The sequence below is a fragment of the Mustela erminea genome, chromosome 4 (genome assembly GCF_009829155.1).
Source record: "Mustela erminea isolate mMusErm1 chromosome 4, mMusErm1.Pri, whole genome shotgun sequence".
NCBI lineage: Eukaryota > Metazoa > Chordata > Mammalia > Carnivora > Mustelidae > Mustela > Mustela erminea.
The window spans coordinates 59,563,405-59,577,547 of record NC_045617.1 but is presented as its reverse complement, the minus strand read 5'-3'; the positions used below and the strand labels follow the sequence as shown (position 1 = coordinate 59,577,547).

The 14,143-nt window shown below is 42.8% G+C and overlaps 1 protein-coding gene across 2 annotated transcripts in view; it reads right to left on the bottom strand.

Moving 5' to 3' along the window:
- The window catches only part of HIVEP2 (HIVEP zinc finger 2), a 195,501-nt gene extending 181,956 nt beyond the window's left edge, over positions 1 to 13,545 (bottom strand). The window contains exon 1 of one of the 2 annotated variants that reach the window (XM_032339350.1): positions 12,717 to 13,545. The gene's annotated coding sequence lies outside the window, so the exon portion shown is untranslated. The remainder of the gene's footprint in view (positions 1 to 12,716) is intronic. The other variant, XM_032339352.1, reaches the window with a different exon arrangement.
- Positions 13,546 to 14,143: the final 598 nt, after the last annotated feature.

Below are 14,143 nucleotides of genomic sequence, written 5' to 3'. Positions count from 1 at the left end.
TTTGTGTTACGTTATTACACAGCCTTCTGTTCCCGCTATAAAAGTCTCAGCAAGCATGTTTAGGCCTTTCCTGTAAAATGCTTCTGCCCCGTTGGTAAGAGGCTACATCCAGAAAAGTAACTGGCGATAAGCAATTTACTTTCGAGGATTCATGACAAATAAGAGCCTACAGTACATTTCAGACATGAGCAGCTTGATCCCTGAAGAAATTAATAAAATAAAAATGAAACAACCTAATAAGAGGTCTAGTTGAAGGAACTAGGAATATTTAGCCTGGAGGAAAGAACACTTAAGATGAACATGATCTCTATCTTTAAATAATTGTAGGAATGTCATGCAAGTCAATGAGAAAACTTGGCTACTACAGAGGGCCAAAACCTGCTCTTCAGCGGCAGTGTCCAGGAGTGCAATCTGCCTCCCAAAGCAAAGAAGAGGTGTGTAAGTAGAGACTGAATGCACGCTGTCCTTGGCGATTCATACAGAGTGATTTCTCCTCACTCCGTTGGAGATGAAATGATGCCTCCACTGGTTTTATCTAATCCTGACATTCTATGAAAAGACTTACGTTGCAAAGTCAGACCATTTACATCATCCAAAAAATCAGTAAGTCAGATCCTACACCCATGCAAATTAACCATCGTAATTTAAATCAGATACTTTAAGAGATGCCCTAAATGAGGTGTCACGTGCAGAATTATGATCTGATGGGGCACCTGGGTGGCTCAGTGGGTTAAAGCCTCTGCCTTCGTCTCAGGTCATGATCCCAGGACCATGGGATCGAGCCCTGCATCAGGCTTTCTGCTCAGCAGGGGGCCTGCTTCCTCTCTCTACCTGCCTCTCTGCCTACTTGTGATCTGTCTGTCAAATAAATAAATATAATCTTCAAAAAAAAAAAGAAAGAAAGAAAGAAAGAATTACGGTCTGAACTGATACTGAAGATGCCACCCGCTCAAAACCAAAATCCGACCCTCCTGGAAAAAAGCCTCTGGGAAAGCTTACCCTGAATAAGGAAGAAGGGCACCTGCGTCTTCCAAAGACCCTCAGAATTCCATTTCTACACTGCTCTCCTTCTGCCTGCCTCATATTCTTAGTAATACCTTGCATGTCAAACAAGAAAACAGTAGTTTGATTTACACAACTGTGCAGCATATTGTCAAAAAGTCTTATGAAATTCAAACCAAAACCTGTTGCTGTCAAGGAGATCACAAATGTTAGATAGACTGTTAGACACAGTTTGCTTTTACAGCTATGGGGAGGGTTAATATACCCACAGCAGGCTTCACAGCCAGGGCCATTGTGTTATTAATTTCAAAGTGTCCTCTGTTTCCTTCTTGTTCCCATCCCACACAACCCACAAGGATATAGGAAAAGAAAGATAAATTATCAGGACAATTTCCTCACAATAGAAATTCCTGGTATTAGCTAAAATGTGAAATTTTTCTAAATCAGCTGTTGATGCCCTATAACCACTTTTGGACACCATTAGATTTAACATTAGTAAACTCTCATAAAAGATCACCAAAATCAACTGATGACAGAACAAATTTGGAGTCTATTTAAAAAATCTAATCTCCACGCTAAATGTCCAATTTATTTGTTATATTTTATACTGTCAGGTGATTTATTTTAAAAAGTCATTTTGAATATTCTCAGCCACTTGGCCCATTTTTAAAAGCTACACTTGATTAAATTTGGGCACCAAGTTCATCATGAATACTAACTGAGGCTATCGGACCAAGCAAATAGATCACAAATTCAAAAACAAATGTCTTTGGATTCCTTCCTTCTGCTTGAATAAGGGTATAACTATCCTGAAATTTCGCTACACATGTGCATTAATGACCAACACAAAATTTGAATGCACTGGGGATATCACAACAATCCACGGAGCTGCTAACCATTATCTTTCTGAAAACAATTGCATATGCCTATAATAAATTGCATCAATAGCAGTCAATTATCTCAAGAACACTCTACTAACCCTTGTCACAAATGTATTGCTGTGTATCAGATTTTTTTCAACAACTGAATTATTCTCAAAATTTAGTGTTGCTTCACATCCCAAAAATAGCCACTCCAATTCTCTTGTGTTACCCTGCTCAGCTCCCAGGAGGTAGGGCAGTGCTATAAACAATGCTTCATTTTTACAGACGAAGAAACAATGAAATATAACAGAAGTACAGCCACTTTGCCTGAATCATTCTGAAAATCAATAATGAGGCCAGCAGTGAACTAGTGGGGTCAGGATTTACCAGCAGCCATTCGGTCGTCCTCTGCGAACTGGGTTTAGGCTCTAATGAGCACATCCTGACAACAAGGACACAAAGATGTTCGAAATTCTCATTTTACCCAAAAAGCTTGTATTTCTCCAAACATAAACTTTTGATACATGACAAATAAACAGAGTAACATGAAAATAAATTCAATATTTATAACCCTGGGTTTTTCCCTTGCTTAGAGAAATGGAGATTATTCAAAATGTAAGCATCAGGAGAAGAAAGAAAAATAAAGTTTGATAATTATTCCATGGATAATTAGAAGCTGAACTTCCCATGACTTGTCCACAAAGTGTTGGGGCCAGCCATCAGGACTGTCTCATGGGGCCCTGGTGGGTTGCAAAGACAGAGTTCATCACTTCAAATGAGAGGAGAAGATTCAGCCCCAGCTTTCCCTCCTGCATTTTTCTTTGCTTCCAAGTCCAAGATCTCTAATGGAGTAAAGGAATACATTCTCTTTTTATGCCAAATTTATCCAAGCAGACCTACCAAGAAACAACTTTTCCTTAAACCCCACATGTGTAAGCAGTAATTACTTTCATATAGCGTTTCATTCAGATCACCCTAAACAAAATATGGCCAAAGAAAACTATCTCACAAGGAAGAATTCCAGTCAACTATAAACTTCCCTATCCAATTGTAGGAAAAAATTACCTTAAAATGGCTCTACCTGGGCAGTTGCTGTAAAATCAAATGGAAAGTTGCAGAGCCCAAGGAAACCCGGACCAAGGCTGTAAGAAGTGTGAGGCTGGGTATATAGGGAAGACAGCTGTCTCCCAGAGGACTTCCTAGTAAACCGAAGAAACACTTGGAGCAAAGATTAGCCAGGACTTCATCCATCATCTGATTCTGATGACCCCTCCTGCCATTTTACAGTGAGTCCAATGTCTTTTCTTAACACTTCAAGTATAAGTTTCTTGAGAATTATGACTTCAACATTTACCAAATACCTCCTGCCTGCCTACTCTCTACCATGAGCTGTGTTTTTACCACATTTTTGTGAAAGCATAAACCACCCTTATCTGCTAGAAATTTGATCACAAAAATTATTGGGGAAAAAAATGAAAAAATTCATTTAAATAAGACGAAAAATATACAAGGCAAATAGAAGTCGTGATAATATCTCCACCTTAACAAGCTTATACATGAATTTTACAATAGAATGTGTCATTTAAAAACCATTTTCTTTTTTTCCTTATGAAAAAATACTCAGAATTTGATTCGACAGGGTAGGAAAGGCCATCATGCTAAACTGTAAAGGAGGAATTTTAAAAAAAAAGGTATATAATATTTAGTTATGCAAAAAAGTACCTCTTCAAAAACTATGTTACTCTGAAAAATACAGATAACAGATACAGGTCTAATAAATGGGCTTTTTGCATTAATGATTTATTTGGTAAGTCTTGCAATGCTTCATTAACTGTTATTTGGGTTGACAGATGCAATATGAAAGTAGATATTTCTAAAAACCCTGGAAAGTAGCACAATGAACTACATTTGCCCCCAAAAGTTTCTAAAACAGTCCATTGGAATGTAAACACTATGAGGACAGGGGATTTTTAAAAACTCTTTTATTCACTGATGAATCCCCAGCATCTCGAACAGCACCTTTCCCAGGGCAGTAGGTGCTGAATAAATCTCTGCTGAATTACTAAATGTTTGTTTAAAAGTCCACAGTCCCAGAAACAAATCCAGTTGTGCCCCCTAAACAAGCCCAAGGCCCCAGCAGTAAACACTGGTTCCCCAGTTCTTCCGATGTACGATGTACGGGGAAGTTCAAGTTGGGTAATTCAGGCCTCAAGGGCTATTTTTAGACCAAAAAACTCCAGAAGGATGATCCATGAAGAACCAGAGAATTTCGTTCACTTCACTAGTGTAGCTCAATGAGAAATACCCCTATTTCCACTTGTCAACGGTCGAAATACACAGGCATCCTGACATTGTTTCTTAAAGCATTTCAATCAGGAGTTTAATAGACCATTTGAAAATGTGTAAGTGATAGTTTACTGTCACAACAATTTCATTTCTCCTTTGTTTCCCACCCCCTGCCTTTGGGTCTAATCCCTTCTTCATAATAATCATTATTACCAGGCATTTAACGTTTACTTTGTGCTCAGTGACAGGTACGCACATTCTCATAAAAATTTCACAATGACCCTTAAACAGATATTATCATCCTCATTTTGTAACCTCTGGGAGGTTAAGTGACCCTCCGAAATTCCCCGGAGCTTATGAGGGAGCTGGAATTCACCCTGCTCTGTCTGACTTAAAATCCAGGCTCTTAGCCCCGAGGCTAACTTCTTCACATAGTGTCTATCCCACTGGTGGATATGCCTAAACTACTAGGGTTAAACACTGTGCTAAGTGAGCAAAACGGTTGGCAATTTAATTTTTTAACCTCTGCAGTAATTTCAGCGTCTAACAGTTGCTTATGCCGCTGCATGAAATGGTGCAACGACCAAATGTTTTTGGAGCCAAATGGCCCTGAGTTCAAATCCTGCTTCATTACGGACTATGACAGTGTTCCTGCAAAAATCAGTTCACCTTTTGTTCTGAGTGTCGATCTCCTCAAGTGTAACCATGAAGGTAGTAACACCAACCCTCTGACAGTTGTCACTGGAGAGTGCCTGGTGTGCAGCCTGGCACAGAGTAAGTGCTCTTACAGCCTAAATACCCTTCCTTCTAACGGATTTGCTAAATTGGCACTGTGCTGATTTTATGAAAGTGTTTAGTTCATCCTTGTAATACCATAATTACAGAATATAATGACACTGCGTTCTCTAGAACTACAAAGTAGAATTTATAAACTGATAGAATATGAGTTGGAAGAGGCTTTAGAAGCCCATCTGTTCCAATCCTTTCATTTCCAAATGAAGTCCAGAGAGTTTAAAGGACTTGCTTCCAAGTTTTTACAGAGAGCTAATTGCAAAGACAGTACTAGACCTTACGTCCCTCCACCTCCGCTTCCACTATACCCCCAGTTTTTGCCTCACATTACACAGGCATGGCAACACATGTAATTTTCAGACAATTAAGCAGTATAAAATAACCTCAGTTTAATTGCATCCAATTAACAAGCCAAATTAGTGTTTCATATGTACACTATTAAACTAGTTGTCTGGCTTCCAAAAGAAATAAAACACTGTTGCAAATGAATCTAGCATTTTAGTGAACAAAGCTACTTACAATTTAAATTACCTTTCCTATAATCTTCTTTATATGGAATTAGACCCAATCTCCATTTTAAAAGAAAGCCTTGCTGCAACTATCAGGATGACAATTCATGCTTATATTTGAAGTATCAAAATTTTCTTTCTCACTGAATACACACAATTTGCTAAGATTAGTATACATGTGTTGTACGTGCACGTGCACGCCTATACACATATGCATGCCGACAGATCCCCAAGCAAGTATAAATAAGGGTGTGTCTATATTTTCCCACTGCCTAGTTTCAAAAGTCCCACCTTTTTGTTGGCCTTCCGAAATCAAGTCAATCTGTCACAATGCAAATGGTAAGAGCTTCACTGATCTTCTGCTTTCCTTTTCAGAGAAAATGAAACCACCAAATAAATCTTTGTCAGAAAAGCACTGCCTTGCAAATACACTGCACTACACTATCAGTCCAGTACTGTCATGATTTAGGTACAATTGGGTATCAATGAGCAAGTACTATTCTAATGAACCCCAAAATGAATCATCTATCTATTCCTTAAATATTTACACCTGAAAACATAAATGTCTTATAATTTTAAGTATAATCATTTTTTAAGTTAGTGCTTGGTAGTCAACTTTCACTATTAATATTTATGAATACTGTTCAGAGTAAAAAGTTTTACAGTAGCTTAAAATAATAGTGTAGTCCTTTGTTCTTAAGATGTAGCTCAAACTAACAACTTGCCATACATATCTGTTCATGTTTATCAAAACATTTAAATCACTTTTGTTAATTATGAAAATGTCTATGAATAAGATAAAATAATTCTCCTTGTCATGCAGTAGTGTCAAACTTCCTTACTTCTTTTTGGGGCATTATACCAATTTAATGGTCTCCTTGCCACCAAGATATCCAGTCCATAAATTCTTATAATCTTTCTAAACACATACACATTATAGCATCACTCCTCTGCTCATAAAACCTAAGTGAAGTTCCACTTTCTCGGGAGGGCCCCAACTGATCTGGAGCCAATGTACCTTTCCAGGTTCACATACCCCTCCTCTCCCTTGGCACAACTATGGGTGGTGGGACATAGATTAAATTCACTGTGCCCCACCCTTCCCTCTCAGGAGAATTTACTGACATTCCCTTCAACCTTCAAGGCCACCAATCAAAACTTCTTTCCATAAAGACCCTCTAATCTTTCCAGTCGGAAAAAAGAATTACCTCCATTTATTCTCTACTTCCACTGGTAAGTTTTAAGAAAGTTTATTTAACAAGCCATATGTCTTCTCTAGATCGTAAGAAGTTCTTAAGCCAGGGATCATCATCCTCTTACCTCTCAATCCTCATTCTGACCCCCAAGTCTGAATCCAGAGCCCAAGTTTGAGACTTCTCCTACAGATACTGACCCTTTTTGCCACCTAAATTGAATTTTCTACATTATATAAATCTTAAAACACGGAGCAAGTTAATTAAGTTACAATAGTTGACCAAAGGGAGTATGAGTCCAAGATTATACAAAGAAATTTTATTTTCTACTCTTTCCCCCCCTACTCTTTTGTGTTACACCAACCCTTAATCATACAGAATGTAAAAAATAAGATGTACATTTTTCCAAAGGTTCCGGTATCTGCAGTCGTGTAGACAAATTATCTAAATTATCTGGGGAACCGGATGTTTCACTAGCTGTTTAGAAACATATAGATCCAGCTTGTGCAGGGCTCTAAAGATTAATTGGTTCTTCAAACAGCGACCTTGTAAAGACTTCGGAATTGGTAATTATTCATTAATTGAATCAATGATGTTGACCAATTTAGTTAACTTGAGCCTCAAATAAGTATTTTTTAGTTTAAATTATTTATTATTTCTAAAAATTATCTGCAAATAACAATAGCTAACCTCCAACTAAACCCCTCAAAGTGAAGTCAGTGCATGGAATCATAACAAACCTCCAGGGATTAAGAAACATTGGTGTCAAAGTATTGGGAAGAGGATTCCTGCTATAGATAAGCCTCCTCCAACTTCTAGGCCCTGCCCCCCCCAAACTCCCTCTCCAATGATCAATCTCTAACATAGCCAATCATATGTCTTGATTCTCCAAGGATAGTGTCCCCATTTATACCAGGCTAGATAATAATCACTCATGGGGTCCTAACCACATGGTCTGGCTACATCTTGCCCCATCTCTTGTTATGGTGCCCTCCAGCCACACTGGCTCGCTTTCAGCTCCCCAAAACACTATATATCCCCCAATCTAAAGGCATTTCCATTATTCCCTCTTTGTACAATACTCTTTTTCTCCCCATCCACTCTTTCCACTTGACCATAACTTGGGCTTCCATCTCAGCTCAAATATCACCTCCTCAGACAGGGGTGATATACCCTTTATGGCATATTCCTCCATGTTTCGTCCATAGCACTCATAATGTGGCTTTACTTATCTGTCAACTCCACTGATTAGAGGCTCTTTTTCTGGTCTAAATCATCATTATATGCTTGGCGCCTAGCACAAGGCCTGATGCATAGTGAATACTTGTTGAATGCATGGATGAATAACTTGCTTTGATAAATGATGACTGGGTCACCTGTCATAGTACTCTGAAGAAATGGCTAAGATGTGTGAATGATGTGAATGTGAATGACAAGTCAAAATCACTATCACCTCTTGACCCAGAAGTGATGGGTCAAACCCTACCTGCTCTCTGCCCAGAACTGTCTTCAGGCATACAAACATCATTGTCATCTCTACTCTCCAAAGCACTTTCTTCAAATATGTCTACCTAGTCAGACTCCAAATTTTAAGTGGATAGGAAATCCAAAGGTATGGACACTTGTAGAACAGATCAAATGCCATACTTACTACCTCAACTGACACATAATATATGCTAAGAGTAGCATGTATTTGGCTCAAAAAAAAAATAGTGATACAAATTATCAAACAGTTCTGATTCCACTCCAAATTCAGTCTTAATGATGTCGATCTTAATGCTATTAGCCATGGGTCCACATCAGAGAATCCAAAGATTGCACAGACCAAGTGGGCTATGTTTCCTCTTTTACAGGGAGACTAGCTGGGTCACAATCAGAGATAAAGTGCTCAAATATTTTTCCAAGTTACTTAGAGCCATCTCACGGCTACAAATACTGATTTACAACTTTTTTGTTAGCATTGCCATAAATAGCATATAGAATGCAATGCTTTTTTTAGAAAATTGTGATCAAATACCAAGAACCAATAGAAAATTATTTTATTTGTACAATTTCCTTCAAATAAGCACAATCTTATTTTCATAAAGATTTCCCATTTTCTCTCAATCTTCTGTGTTCATCCACAGCTTCCAGCATTGAGAAGCCTCACTGGAACATTCACTGAAGTTTTACTCAAGATTAATGAAGGCTCTGCCTATGTGGTTACAGGAAACCCATACATGCTGATAGTGTGAGGTATCTTATAAAGCCTGAGGTCCACCCAATTGAGATGATAAATTTCCTCGGTTCCTTTTTATAATATCACTTCAAAAGGTGCAATCCTTACATACCATGTTTTAGCCAAAATATGGATTCATGATGCGTTCATATATAAATTCCTTAACTAGAAGCACAGCATTGGAATTTCTAGGTGGAGGTTTGAATTGTGAACGATTTCTCCACTTACAAGATTGATGCACAGACCAATAATAGAGTCCTGTTTAGGCTGAACAGGAACCAAAATTTGAAAACAGTACTTGTTTTTTAACAGACTTAGGTGAGTAGCAACCTGTTTGATCCCAGACCACCCATCCAGTTGATGATCTTAACCACCTTTCCTTTATTATAATAGTTACTATATCACGAATTAAATTATTCCACACCCTAATGGAGTACGCTTTTCACTCATGCCGAATAACATTTTCTATAGGTCTTTAAAACTACTTTTACTATGTTGAAGCTTTCAGTTTAACCTCAGCTAATTATTGATAACTAAAAAAATCTACACCAACACAAATAGACTATTATTTGTAATTGTTGTTGTTGAAGTAAGCAAGCCCTGCTTTAAAAATCAAAATAGGCAAATTCTTTAAAAAAAATTTTTTTTCATTTTAAATTCAATCAGCACAAAAAATTCAACCTGGTTTCCTGAATAGTGACAAAGTGCCAAAAGCTCAAGCAGACACATGTATCATTATTCCACAAGGAACGCCTGCATACATGTTGTCTCTGTTTTGTTTTCATGGTAACAAGAACGTTTGAAAACACATCTCATGTAAAAGGAACCTAATCAATCAAAAGATTCCGCTGGCTAATCTTTCGATGTAGTCAAATAATATGATTTCATTCTGTGATAACACACATATCGTAAATCCATTTTCACATCTCATGTTTAATAGAAATATAAAAATGTTTTATCTACTTTAATAGTATTTTTCCAAAGACCTCCACAGGGACCTAACAAGTTAAAATTCATATCTATAGTATCATTAATATGCTACCACTCCCAAAATTGCCCCCAGATCAATTTCACATCAATTTAATCATAAGCACTCTTACATAAAAAGAAGCAGTCTCTAAAAAAGCCAACCTCATAAAATACAGATACCATAACCTCATAAAATACAATTACCGTATCAAGAGATAAAGATGCCAACAAACAAATTTTGTTTTATACCTGACCTATGTTCAAAGCAAGAAACTCAGACAATTTTCAAAAGATTCACTATTGTCATATAACATTTCTCTGTACATAAGAAAGATACTGCACGTTTCAAACCTAGTGGTCAAAAAGGATTATGACACTTGAAGCATACTATCATTAAGTGGATGTTGGTAAATCCCTTTCACCTCAAAATAAAATGCACTGTTCTTATCTGGTAACATGATTTCTTCGTGGTCCACAGAAATTTTGTCTAATAATGAAAGCGATAGCACACAGAAGGCATATCTGTCCTGTTAACCATTTGGCCTATACCTTAAAAATCAAACCAAATCAATCGCTTCTCAGCCTTTTGGCTAAGATCAAATGTAAAAATCAAACCAAATCTACTCATTACACAATCTATTTGGTTAAAACCTTGTTTTGGCACTCTTACAAGGTGAAAAGCACAAGACATCTGCAAATACTAATACATATGTCATATACAGAAGATAAATGTAATATATATCTATATACATATATATGCTAATATTTAAAATAACTTGGTTTGCTCAAGGACAAATATCACTAAACATTACTATACTATACCACTGGAGGAAATGTTTCTAATAAAGTTAAATAGCCTTTTTCTAGGAGGACAGATCATTGCAAATTTAATTAAAATGGATCTTATTAATATTTCAAGTAATTTCTGGGCTTGATTATGCGCCACAAAAGAAACAACTGTACTGAAGAGAAAAATCAATAGCCCTTGACTAGAGCTCTGAGTATGCTAGAAAAACACAGTTCTCTTGTGAATTATCAAGGTCTAGCCTTTGGGGGTGGGAGAGAGTACCAATATTTATTTGGAGGTAAATTGGGTTATTTTTAAAATGGCAAAAAAGGAAGGAGAACAATCGGTTCAAATTTTCCATTATAATGAAAGTACCGGAAACAAGCCTTTTTATGTTCATTTTAGGCCTAAGAAACTGTGCAGAGAATAAGGCTTTTGCAATGTCAGTTGCACACACTGCTTCCTGTGAGAATTCTAAGCCATTACAGGTGTCCTAAGGCCTCCAGCGAAACCTATTATCGGGTTATTTCTCCGGTCCCCTCAAAGCCATCCCCACTGACCCCTACCCCACACACAGTGCTGAGCTCCTCTAAGTGTCTATTAAGGACCCTCTGTCTTCTCTGTACTCCCGAGGTTAAAGTACCCACTTTCCCTCGGCGAAGCCTGTAAAAGCTTTCCCATTAGAGAAGACTAGTTCCTGCAGTCCTTTTCAGTTAGATGCTTTCAAGTCAGAGATGAGAAGAGCCACTTGAAGAAAACCCTCTTTACCCTCCTCCCTTTTTCCACGGAAGCAACGTCCCTGAAGGACAACACCAAGGGACACTTCCTGACCTTCTATCCCCTCACCCAATTTGGGCTTGGAGGGTTGGGGTCGCATTTTCTCGTGTCCTCTGCTGCACTGGCAGTGTTATGTAAGAGGGACAGAACGCGAGAGGCACATGCGTATAAAGCGCACCAATCTGTGATAACAGCTGGGGTGGCAGAGCTGATCTGGAGTCTCCCCCACCAAATACGACAGACACCACACATACATCACCCCCACCCCCACCCCACCACCCTACCCCACCCCAAACACACACACACACAGAGCAGTGTTTTCCTGTCTCGCCCCTATCAACACCAGACGCACAGAATGGAAAGGCGGGGGGAGGGGTGAAGGGAGGTGAGAGCAGCGGCAGCACATCTGCTTTGATAGAGCCGCCGCGGCAGAGAGCCCCTCGTTAACCCCCTTCCTGTGGCTGCACCACGTCATGGAACATTCCCGGAACGGGCCAACGTTCCACCCACTTCAGGGAACAGACATAAAGGCGCAGACCCAGCTCCCTACAGTGCAGAGCCCAAACACACATGTCCCTTCCCGGTCCCCCGGCAGACGCACAGACAAACACGCATGCAAACCGCCCCCACCCGTCTCCACGCGCCCCCGGCCGGCCCGACGCGCCGGGAGCCGCTCTGCGGCCGGTGCACCCGCAAGGCGAGGGCGCCTCCGCCTGAACCTTCCATCGAGACAGTCCCCTCCTTCCTCGCTTCCTTCCTTCTCTCCTTCCTTCCTTCCTTCCCTTCCTCGCTCCGGAGGAGAAAGGAGTCACTGAAATGCCAACAGCTAGCGCCTTCGCCGCGCTCGCTCGGCCGCAGGCCGGCGGCCCGGCCCCCGCGCCGCCCGCCCGCCTCTGGCCCGCGCCGCGCGCCCGCGGCCCCCTCCCCCGCTACCTGACGACGGACCGGCGGCCGCGGCAGCCGCAGCGGTGGCCGGGCGGTGCGCGCCGGTGCACGTCCCTCATTAGTAACCAGGCACATTCCTGCCTCCAGCGCTCCCGCGCGGCCCCCTCCCCCCAGGACATTACGCAAAGCAGCCTCCCCTCATCTGCATAGATCCTCGGCCAGGGTATTCCCCGCATTTCCCGACGCGCCGGACCCCCCTGGCGAGGTCTCTCCCATCCCCGCCCCCTCCGACCCTCACCCTGGGGAAACCAGGAAGGGGCCGGGGGCGCGCGCCGCTGGAGGCGACCGAACCCGGCGGAGGCGTTTTCGGTATAAAGTGAAACAAGCTCCCGGTGCTAAAAAAGGCAGGAAAAACACGGCGCCTAGGCCACTTACCGAGCCGAGGAACCTAGATTCCCGCCGCTCTGCTCTCCCAAACGGTCGGTCCGCCCTCCACGCACCCCAAAGCTGCACCCAGCACCCCAAAGTCCAGACGTGTAGGAATATTGTTAACCAGCCAGGAGACCCTCCAAGTTGCTCCAGGCTCCGGGCAGCCTCAAGGTCCAAGACTGAACTTGGCAAAGACTTGTGCCACAGTCCCCGAAGATGTTTTTGTGGAGACCCTCCTCCGGCGGGGAGAGACAGCACTCGGCGGCGCCCCGCTCGCCTCCTCTCCACCCTCTCACCTCCAGCCCGCCTCCCGCCGGCTGCCCGCCTCCGGGCCGCGAGCCCCTCGAGCGGCTGTCAGCTCCCGGCCGCCGCCGGGTGACAGGGGCGGGAGGAGGGCGCGACGCGGCGGCCCGAGCCCGAGCGGGCAAGGGGGATCCTCGCAGCAGCGGCGGCCGCTCACCTGGAAAGTCACCGCTGAGAAGGAGGAGGAGGAGGACGGAGAGGAGAAGGAGGAAGAGGAGGGAGAGGAGGAGGAGGAGGAAACCCCCCTGGTGCCCTTGTTCTCGCTGCCGCGGCGGCCGCTCCTCGCCAAGGCTGAGCGTGTCTGGTGGGGGGTGTCTGGTAGCATTTCCTTAAGGACAGAGGGAGGGCGGGCGCGGAGGGAGGGAAGAGATCCCGACCGCCTGCCCAGGCTCCTCTTTCCTTTATTTATTTTTCTGACAGTATACGGAGATGGGCCCGGGGTAGGGGCCGCGGGGCTCGCGAGGGAGCGCGAGGCCCGGGCCGCAAGCAGTCTGCGTGCGGGAGCCGCAGCGGCCGCCTCCCCTCCCGGGCTGTGGACGCACCGGGTTATTCCTGGCAGCGCCTCCCCGAACAGAAGTTACTAGGAGGAGTGCGCGGCGAGGGCGGGCGGGGGGAGAGGCGGAGGGAGGGAGGGAGGAAGAGGGAGAGACTCAGCCAGCGACGTCATCGGATCCCCCAGCGCGTCCCAGGGAGGGAGGTTGAACCAGAAAAACCAGTCTGGAGCCGGCGAGCGAGAAAGGATTGTGCGGCGCGCGGGGTGTTGGGGGGAGGGAGGCGGCGGGGAGGGAAGGTCCCGGCCCCGTTGCGGCCGCTCGGGGCGGGAAGACCGCCGCCGACCTCGCGCTAGCGCTCGCGCTCGCTGGGATCGGGAAACTCCCCCGAGAGCCGGTCTCTACTTGTCATGCAAAAAAACTTGGGCGTCTCTAGGAGCCTGAGAATTTCCTTTAGGGACGTGGAAACCTCCCCCACCCCCACCCAACTTCCCCATTTCTCTATATAATTTAATCTTCCCAGTCTTGATGACAAACGGAATTATATAATAATTAGTATTGTCATTATGATTTTGTCCGTGTACCTCTTGCTCCCTTTCCTCTTTCTCGCACCCTCCTCTACTCACGGTTATGTTAGGG